Genomic DNA, 11,264 nt, shown 5'->3' on the forward strand with positions numbered 1-11,264 from the left:
TATTCAAACCTCATTTAGACACTGTTTAAAAATAGTAGGAACCCCAGCATTGGAAAATATGATGTAGATATTCATTTAAAGCTATTTTGCCCAAAACTTAGGAAAAATCAGAAAGGCATTAGAAATTAATGAACAGTGATTAGAATTATTTTTCCTAGTTTGCTTAAGTAACAGTGAACCTAGGAAAAATAAAGAGACCATTAGTTCAGATCAGTTTTAAATTAGAATGCTTTATTTAGCCTTATTTGAACTGAAAATCAATTATTGGAATTACAAAACTATACCCAAAATGAATATTAAAAATCCAGTGGACTTACAACCACTAGAGCCCCACTACAAAAATAAAGAACACCTCAGCCCAACCTTTTAAGTAAGGAAAATAAATATAAAATGCTAATGAGGAATTTTCCAAATAAATCATGAACAACCCCTAATAATATGATAATGGGCAACCAAAAATTAGCTAAGTCCATAAGGAGATAAACCACCAGAGAAAAATGCAAACCCCTGAAAAAGAAGCAAACTCATACCTATTGCTAGTGTTTTATGAGAAAGGCCACTTAATTCAAATAATGCATACCACCCCTTCCCTTAAGCAAAAAGATGCCAAACTTCAGAATGATTGCTCTTGCGCAAAACAATAACTAAAAAAAATAAGAACTCTGTTGTTTGATATTTTTCAGATATAGTGGTAGTAGAAAAGCACCTATTTGGCTAGAAACTTGAGAAAACCATAGAAAAGTAATTAAAAAGTATTAATGACTAGAAATTTGTATCAAGCCATGTTATAACACCTAAAAGCCAGCAAAAATAAGTTTTAGAGAACTACCCACTGTTAAATAATAGTTGTAGTTCAAAGCACCCCTTCTGCCCTAGAATTTAATAATTTTGTCCAGAGAAAACTATTCACTTTCTGATCCCGAAATTTTGAGATAGAGAAACATACACCAGTGCCAAGCCACTGTAAATTTTGCAGAATTTTTAGAATTTTATAAAAGTAACTTGTAGTTCAAACCCGCTCCAAAACATTTAAGAGAGTAAAAGAAAAGGGAAGAAGAAATAAACCCCACCCTAATAAGTCTAACTTGAGTACTTATCAACTCTCACTAAGACTTAAAAGGAATTCAGTGGAACCCCAAAAATAAACCTTCCACTTACCTTAGCTAAGTATAACCCAATTTACCAAGTATACCACCCAAGGGTCTTACATAAGTAAAGTTAACCTTGTTCAACTCAAGTAGATCATACACCTCCAAAGTTGTAATTTCTAAAAGCACATATCACATCATGCATATATCTTACACATTGCATTCATTAGATTGTAATCTTGCCGACGGAGAGTACGTGCTCATCCCCGAGCAAGGACCTGTCCAAGAGGAGGACCAGGAGCAGGCTTCAGAGGCTGCTATTGAGGATCTCCCCGCAGCCCCAGCAATTGAAGGCAAGCCCCGGTTTTATGCATAACCGTATTATTATATGCTACTTTACTACACTTAATGCTTGTAGGATTGTAATGTGCACTTAAGTGTAGGAGTTGCTTGAAACCTCTAGTTGCATGAACTTAGGTTTCCTTTTTGAGATGAATACTAGTATGCTAGGTCGAGTAGCTGCTTGCTAATCAGGATGTCGGTAGAAGTCGAGTGATTTTTCTAGCACTCGCGCGGACTTTATCCCTCATGTGACCTGAGACTGGGTCTCCCATGCTAGCTATGGTGGGTACAAGTGCGGTCACTGCACGGCGGCAGCTGGGGTCAGTGGAGCATTGTATGCCAAGGCGGTGAGGCCTGGACGCGAACGGGGAATCAATGGGGACGGTTGTCATGTGTGGGGTCGGAGTACCCTGACATGTCGTGTGTTTAGGTTTACCTTGCAAGGTTAAAACTCGATCCGAATCGTCTGCTTCTCGCAGCTAATGAGACTGCTTGACCCCTTGTACTGCATCGAGTAAGAAGTGAAATGAGGTTACATGAGATAACTTGTTGATTGAACTAAATGCTTGTTACCATGTATGCTTAGAAGGAGCAAATCTAGCTAAGTTAATGATGATAGAATTTGAAAAGCTAAAAATTGATTTTAGAAACAGCTAGTGCTTTTGGCAAACCAAACCCCTCAGCCAAACAGCTGCATAGTCTAGAGGTAGAGGAGTATACTCCTCACACCGGTTAAGTCTAGCTGAGTATTAGTATACTCAGCCTTGCTTGTGGCATAATTTTTGCAGGTACCATTCAGGAAATGGTTGATGGTGTGACTTGGCCTACCACCCTGCCACCGGGTTGGACGGTCGAGTGTGATGTTGCTCCGGCAGGAGAGGAGCACGAGGAGTAGTGGGCTAGGCCTTGCTGAAAGGGAAATATGCCCTTGGGCCATTTCTAAGTATTTTGGTGATTGAGTGTCAACACAAGTGCTTAAATGTGAATCAATGCCCATGGATGAACAAAGTGCAAATCTAGAGCAAAGGTATGTTTCTAAGTTTGAGTACATTTGGTTTTGTGTACTAATATACTTGTCTAAGTATTAGAAACAGGAAGAAGAAGAAAAGAAGAAAGTTGGCTGTGTACAGCCAAGTGGCTGTTTCGGTCTGAGGCACCGGACTGTCCGGTGGTGCACCGGACAGTGTCCGGTGCGCCAGGCTGCCTCGGCCGAAGAGGCCGCTCTCGGGAATTTGCTGACGGCGTACGGCTAAAATTCACCGGACTGTCCGGTGTGCACCGGACTGTCCGGTGAGCCAACGGTCGGCCGGGCCAATGGTCGGCCGCGTGATCTGCGCGGGACACGTGGCCGAGCCAACGGTTGGAAGGGGGCACCGGACTGTCCGGTGTGCACCGGACATGTCCGGTGCGCCAACGGCTCCCGCATCTGCAACGGTCGGCTTCGCCAATTAAGGAAAGGAATCGGGCACCGGACACTGTCCGGTGTGCACCGGACTGTCCGGTGCGCCCGACGACAGAAGGCAAAGATGGCCTTCCAGATTTGCTCTCAACGGCTCCTAGCTGCCTTGGGGCTATAAAAGGGACCCCTAGGCGCATGGAGGGAGATACCAAGCAACCTTAGAGCATTCTTGATCATCCACACTCAGTCTTTGCGCATCCGTTTGTTATTCTAAGTGATTCGAGCTCCGTTCTTGTGAAGAACTTTGAGATAGTCTTTGAGCTCGATTCTTGGCCGTGTGTGTGCGCATTTCGCTGTGGATTTGTGTGTGTTGCTTCCCTCCCTTACTCTGTGCTTCTTTGTGAATCTTAAGTGTAAGGGCGAGAGACTCCAATTTGTGGAGATTCCTCGCGAGTGGGATAAAGATAAGCAAGACAAAACACTGTGGTATTCAAGTGGGTCTTTGGACCGCTTGAGAGGGGTTGATTGCAACCCTCGTCCGTTGGGACGCCACAACGTGGAGTAGGCAAGTTTTGTACTTGGCTGAACCACGGGATAAATCACCGTGTCTTCTCTGTGTTGAATTCTTTGTGATTGTCGTATTGTGCAAGATCTCCTCTTTAGCCACTTGGCAATTACTGTGCTAACCCTTAACAAGTTTTTGTGGCTATAAGCTTAAGTTTTACAGGATCACCTATTCACCCCCCCCCTCTAGGTGCTCTCAATTGGTATCAGAGCCGTTCTCTTCAAGAAAGGGACTAACCGCCCAAAGAGATGGATCCTAAGGGGAAGGGAATCGTGATCAACGACAAGGAAAAGGAGTTCTTCATCAACGAGCCAAAAGATGACAAATCCAACGACTCTGGCTCGGGCCACACACGTAAAGATGGGAAGAAGAAAAAGACAAGACGAATCAAGGAGATCGTCTACTACGACAGCGACGAGTCTACTTCTTCCCACAAGGACGACGACTACGACAAACAAAAGACGGTTAACTCAAACTTCTCTTTTGATTATTCGCGCATTCCGCACAGCTCAAATGCTCATTTGCTCCCCATTCCTCTTGGCAAGCCTCCTCACTTTGATGGAGAGGACTACGGATTTTGGAGTCACAAAATGCGTACACACCTATTTTCTCTCCATCCAAGCATTTGGGAGATTGTGGAAAGTGGAATGAAATTTGATAGCTCGGATAGTCCTTCATTTATTAATGAACAGATCCATAAAAATGCACAAGCTACTACTGTGTTGCTAGCCTCTTTGTGCAGGGACGAGTATCACAAGGTGAGCGGCTTGGACAATGCCAAGCAGATTTGGGACACCCTCAAGATCTCTCATGAGGGGAATGACGTCACCTTACTCACCAAGATGGAGTTGGTGGAGGGCGAGCTCGGACGATTTGCGATGATAAGGGGCGAGGAGCCGACGCAAACATACAACCGGCTCAAGATCCTTATCAACAAAATAAGGAGCTACGGAAGCACGCGATGGACGAATCACGACGTCGTCCGCCTAATGCTAAGGTCATTTACCGTTCTTGATCCTCATCTCGTGAACAATATTTGTGAGAATCCCAGGTACACGAAGATGACGCCCGAGGAGGTACTCGGAAAATTCGTAAGCGGGCGGATGATGATCAAGGAGGCAAGATACGTCGACGACGCCTTGAATGGTCCGATCAACGAGCCTCAACCCATTGCTCTCAAGGCAACAAGGAGCAAGGAGACGCTACCCAGCAAGGTGGCACAAATTGAGGCTGCCAGTCTTAATGATGAAGAGATGGCCCTCATCATTAAAAGATTCAAGACGGCGCTAAAAGGTCGAAAGGGACAGCCAAGCAAGGCTAAGACCAAGGGAAAGCGATCATGCGGTAAGCTTGGTCATTTTATTGCTAACTGTCCCGACAATGATAGTGATTAGGACCAAGGGAACAAGAGGGAGAAGAAGAAGAATTATAAGAAGGCAAAGGGCGAGGCTCATCTTGGCAAGGAGTGGGATTCGGACTGCTCCTCGTCTGACTCCGACAATGAGGGACTCGCCGCCACTGCATTCAACAAGTCATCCCTCTTCCCCAACGAGCGTCACACTTGCCTCATGGCAAGAGAGAAGAAGGTAATCACTCGTAATGATGTCACTTATGATTCTTCTAGTGACGATGAGTCCAGTGATGATGAAATAGATTATTCTAGTTTGTTCAAAGGATTGGATAGAAATAAAATTGATAAAATCAATGAATTAATTGATGCCTTGAATGAGAAGGATAGACTCTTAGAGAAACAAGAGGATTTATTGTATGAAGAACATGATAAATTTGTAGAGGCACAAAAATCCTATGCTTTAGAAGTTAAAAGAAATGAAGTACTTTCTAGTGAATTATCTTCTTGTCATGAAAACCTTGCTACTTTAAAGAGTGTTAATAATGACTTAAATGCTAAACTAGAAGTAGCTAGTAAATCAACATCTTGTGTAGAACATGTTGTGATTTGCACTAGGTGTAAAGATTTTGACATTGATGCGTGTAGTGAACACCTAGCTTCAATTTCTAAATTGAATGATGAAGTGGCTAGTCTTAATGCTCAACTTAAGGCTAGCAAAAGCAAATTTGATAAGCTAAAATTTGCAAGGGATGCCTACACGATTGGTAGACACCCCTCAATTAAGGATGGACTTGGCTACAAAAGGGAAGCCAAGAACTTGACAAGCCATAAGGCTCCCATCTTCATCAAGGAGAAAGGGAAGGCCCCTATGGCTACTAGTACTAAAAAGAACCATGCCTTTTTGTATCATGATAAGAAAAATTCTAGAAATGCTGTTAGAAGTTATGATGCCTTTGATTCACATGCTTATGATTCTTATGCTATGACTGCTTCTAGTTCTCATGTTGTGCATGATAGAAAGGTTGGTAAAAGAAATGTTATTCACAATATGCCTAGAAGAAATGTTGTTAATGCTCATAGGAAAGTTCATGGACCTTCTACAATTTATCATGCCCTAAATGCTTCCTTTGCTATTTGTAGAAAGGATAGGAAAATAGTTGCTAGGAAGTTAGGGGCAAAATGCAAGGGAGACAAAACTTGCATTTGGGTCCCTAAGGAAATTTGCACTAACCTTGTAGGACCCAACAAGAGTTGGGTACCTAAGTCCCAAGCCTAAATTTGCCTTGCTGGTTTATGCATCCGGGGGTTCAAGCTGGATTATCGACAGCGGATGCACAAACCATATGACGGGGGAGAAGAAGATGTTCACTTCCTACGTCAAGAATAAGGATTCCCAAGATTCAATTATATTTGGTGATGGGAATCAAGGCAAGGTAAAAGGGCTAGGTAAAATTGCAATCTCCAATGAGCATTCTATCTCTAATGTGTTTTTAGTAGAGAGTCTTGGATATAATTTGCTATCTGTTAGTCAATTATGTCATATGGGATATAACTGTCTATTTACAAATGTAGATGTGTCTGTTTTTAGAAGAAGTGATGGTTCACTAGCTTTTAAGGGTGTATTAGACGGCAAACTTTATTTAGTTGACTTTGCAAAAGAAGAGGTCGGTCTAGATGCATGCTTAATAGCTAAGACCAGCATGGGTTGGCTATGGCATCGCCGCTTAGCACATGTGGGGATGAAGAACCTTCACAAGCTTCTAAAGGGAGAACACGTGATAGGTTTGACTAACGTGCATTTCGAAAAAGATAGACCTTGTGCAGCTTGTCAAGCACGTAAACAAGTGGGAGGAGCGCATCACGGCAAGAATGTGATGACCACTTCAAGACCCCTGGAGCTGCTGCATATGGACCTCTTCGGACCTGTCGCCTATCTGAGCATAGGAGGGAGTAAGTATGGTTTAGTTATTGTTGATGACTTTTCCCGCTTCACTTGGGTGTTCTTTTTGCAGGATAAGTCTGAAACCCAAGGGACCCTCAAGCGCTTCCTTAGGAGAGCTCAAAATGAGTTTGAGCTCAAGGTGAAGAAGATAAGGAGCGACAATGGATCCGAGTTCAAGAACCTTCAAGTAGAGGAGTTCCTTGAGGAGGAAGGGATCAAGCACGAGTTCTCCGCTCCCTACACACCCCAGCAAAATGGTGTGGTAGAGAGGAAGAACAGGACGCTAATCGATATGGCAAGGACGATGCTTGGAGAGTTCAAGACCCCCGAGTGTTTCTGGTCGGAAGCCGTGAACACGGCTTGCCACGCCATCAACAGGGTCTACCTTCATCGCCTCCTCAAGAAGACTTCGTATGAGCTACTAACCGGTAACAAACCCAATGTATCTTACTTTCGTGTATTTGGGAGCAAGTGCTACATTCTAGTGAAGAAAGGTAGAAATTCTAAGTTTGCTCCCAAAGCTGTAGAAGGGTTTTTGTTAGGTTATGACTCAAATACAAAGGCGTATAGAGTCTTCAACAAATCATCGGGTTTGGTCGAAGTCTCTAGCGACGTTGTATTTGATGAGACTAATGGCTCTCCAAGAGAGCAAGTTGTTGATTGTGATGATGTAGATGAAGAAGATGTTCCGACAGCCGCTATACGAACCATGGCGATTGGAGAAGTGCGGCCACAGGAACAAGATAAACGAGATCAACCTTCTTCCTCAACTATGGTGCATCCCCCAACCGAAGATGACGAACAGGTACCTCAAGTGGAGGCGCTTGATCAAGGGGGAGCACAAGATGATCAAGTGATGGAGGAAGAAGCGCAACCGGCACCTCCAACCCAAGTTCGAGCGATGATTCAAAGGGATCATCCCGTCGACCAAATTCTGGGTGATATTAGCAAGGGAGTAACTACTCGATCTCGATTAGTTAATTTTTGTGAGCATTACTCCTTTGTCTCTTCTATTGAGCCTTTCAGGGTAGAGGAGGCCTTGCTAGATCCGGATTGGGTATTGGCCATGCAGGAGGAACTCAACAACTTCAAGCGCAATGAAGTTTGGACACTGGTGCCTCGTCCCAAGCAAAATGTTGTGGGAACCAAGTGGGTGTTCCGCAACAAACAGGACGAGCACGGGGTGGTGACAAGGAACAAGGCTCGACTTGTGGCAAAAGGTTATGCCCAAGTCGCAGGTTTGGACTTTGAGGAGACGTTTGCTCCTGTGGCTAGGCTAGAATCAATTCGTATCTTGCTAGCATATGCCGCTCACCATTCTTTCAGGTTGTACCAAATGGATGTGAAGAGCGCTTTCCTCAACGGGCCAATCAAGGAGGAGGTGTACGTGGAGCAACCCCCTGGCTTCGAGGATGAACGGTACCCCGACCACGTATGTAAGCTCTCTAAGGCGCTCTATGGACTTAAGCAAGCCCCAAGAGCATGGTATGAATGCCTTAGAGACTTTTTAATTGCTAATGCTTTCAAGGTTGGGAAAGCCGATCCAACTCTTTTTACAAAGACATGTGATGGTGACTTGTTTGTGTGCCAAATTTATGTCGATGACATAATTTTTGGTTCTACTAACCAAAAGTCTTGTGAAGAGTTTAGCAGGGTGATGACGCAGAAATTCGAGATGTCGATGATGGGCGAGTTGAACTACTTCCTTGGGTTCCAAGTGAAGCAACTCAAGGACGGCACCTTCATCTCCCAAACGAAGTACACGCAAGATCTGCTAAAGCGGTTTGGGATGAAGGACGCCAAGCCCGCAAAGACTCCGATGGGGACCGACGGACACACCGACCTCAACAAAGGAGGTAAGTCCGTTGATCAAAAAGCATACCGGTCAATGATAGGTTCTTTGCTTTACTTATGTGCTAGTAGACTGTAACACCCTAAGTCCATCAATTAATGGTAACTTAGTTATATTATTAAATTTCAGTTGAAATGAAAATATTTATACTTTCAAATAATGAATTTGGTAAAAAAATAAATCGATCAATCTCTTAGAAGATAAAATTTTACAAAGTGATTGATGCATTCATACTGAAGCATAGATTTTGTTTGAATTGATTTTCAAATCAAATTCTTAGATTTAATTGTGTGAGAAAGATCTCGTTTAATAAAATAATAATGGGTTGTTGAACATTTTTGGACTATGCATTTTGATAAGTTATTAACTTTTGTTTGAAATTATTTGCAAGAATCTCAATTTATAGATTAATCTCTTTTTTTTGTAAAGCCCATTTCATCTAATTATTGGAATTTGTCCTAAAATAATTTGAATATTTTCAAAATAGATATTTTATTTATGTAAATATTATATTTGGTTTTATTATATTTTTTTGGAATATATACATTTAATATATACTCTTTTATTTAAAAAAGGAAAGAAAAGAAATTCGAAATTAAAAAAAAAATAAAACTGAAAATCTAACTACATGGCCGCTTGGCCTCTTGGCCGAAATAGCCCAACTAGCCACACTCATTCTCTCTCTTCCCCTCTCCCATCTTTCAATGACGTGTGGACCCCACCCAACAGCCGTCAATGCATCATATTCTTTCTCTTCCGTTTTGCTTTGCCAGCCAACGCCGTCGAACAAAATTGCCGCCGGTTTCGCTCACGTCTTCTCGCCTCCATGGTGGACGACATCGCCGCGCCTGCCCAGCTCCAGTGGAGGAGCCGCCCCGCCGCGCCAACCGCCAGGTGCTCCAGCCGCCCAGCGCCGATGCCGCACCCGAGTCCCGCGCCGCGCCGAAGCCCATGCCCAGCCACGCCGATCGTTCCCTCGGCGTTACGACTGCAGCTCGACCGTTTCCTCTCCCCTTCTCAGTGGCAGTTTCTACCATCAATGCTTGCAGCCGTTTCTTCGATGGAGTAATGTGGTTCTTCAATTCAGCAATGAAGCGCATAAATCTGGCTGAACCCCTCTCCTCCCCTCTCTAAAATGCAGCAGCCTCTCCCTTCTCCCACCATCACGTCCGCCTTCAATATCCGTTTCTGACGACTGCTCTGCTTCCTGCGACCAGCGCCCCTCGCCCTCCTCCTTCGGCTATAAAAACTACACCCAATAGAGTCCTCCTCCCTCAACTGCTCGCCCTCTTCTCGTGCACTCGCCCCTCTGTCTGCTCCTCAATGTACAACCTCTCACCGGAATTCCTCGCACTCGATCTCCATGCCGCTGTCGCCATGACTGAAATTGGGCGCCTCTCCGAGCCTCACCGTCATCGAAACCTCGCTACTCGTGGTTGCGCCATCGCACCAGCGGCTGTTCCATCGTCGTGCCACGTCAACCATCGTCATCAAAGCGTTGTCGCGTCCCCATCGATCATGTGTTCCGCTGTCTTCCTGTGGCATTCGAAGGTAGAAGATGAAGTCACATTTACAAACTATCCCCTCTCGTCTACACATTATATTGTTCGGATCTTGTGACGTTTGTTATTTTTATAAACTGAATATTGGAAATTCAAATTAATTAGAAATGGTTATGTAAATTTTATAATTATGTGATAAGCATTTTAATTAATTTTTCTAACAGTTCACGAATTTAATAGTTTAATTTAAATTACAGTTGTTATATAACAAATAATATTTAATAGCAAGTTAATCATTGTTTTGTTAAGATTTGTAACTATGTGATAAACCTCTTTAATCATGTGTTTTCAACAGTTTGGTGCTCTCGGAAGTCAATTTAAATTATATCGCTATAGTCAATTTATGCGTTGTTTTCTAATTATGAACCTAAAAGTGTTTGTAGATCGCCCTTTTCTTAATAAGCATACTAGATTAACAATTATAATTACCTTTTTACAATTTAGATTTAATAATTTATGTGCATATGTATATTGTTTATTCACATTAAAGAATAATACATATTTATAAAAATGCTAAAATAGTAAAATTAGTGCTCATATCTATAGATTGAAAAATATGGCTTATAGGTTTAAATATAGTTTTGTTACCAAAATTAGGCCAAGTGTTTTCCTAATAAAATAATTATTATTTATTATACCTTCACATAAAACTCATTTAGTCTCATATTCATCCATAGTTATATGCTTTACAATAGAAATATGTCATATAACTTTTCTAAAAATGAGTTAATGGCTTAGTTAAATGCTCACACCGTCATAACTAAAACGATAGTTAATAATATACCAATGAATATAGTATTAAATATCTAGGTCATATGTTCCTAAACTAAAGGTAAAGATAAGTAATAAAGTAATTATGTTCTCTCATAATCTAGTTAATTAGATTTATATTTCAAATTGTTCACAACTGGTTATATAGGCTTAATAAATCATTTAATCAAACTTAGTCCATATTATATATATATATATCACTTAGTTTTCCTAAAGAATAAACTAATGAAAATAGTGTTCATGTTCTTTAATAATAATAAAAATGTTAGTTTATATATTGTTTTGTATATAGCTTTCTTAATAAAGAATATAGGACATGTACTTTCTAATGAAACTAAAAGATAGTGGTTTGTTCATTGTCTTTTACATAAAAGTTCATTTAAAGCATATAC

This window comes from Zea mays, chromosome 4 (genome assembly GCF_902167145.1).
Source record: "Zea mays cultivar B73 chromosome 4, Zm-B73-REFERENCE-NAM-5.0, whole genome shotgun sequence".
Classification (NCBI taxonomy): domain Eukaryota; kingdom Viridiplantae; phylum Streptophyta; class Magnoliopsida; order Poales; family Poaceae; genus Zea; species Zea mays.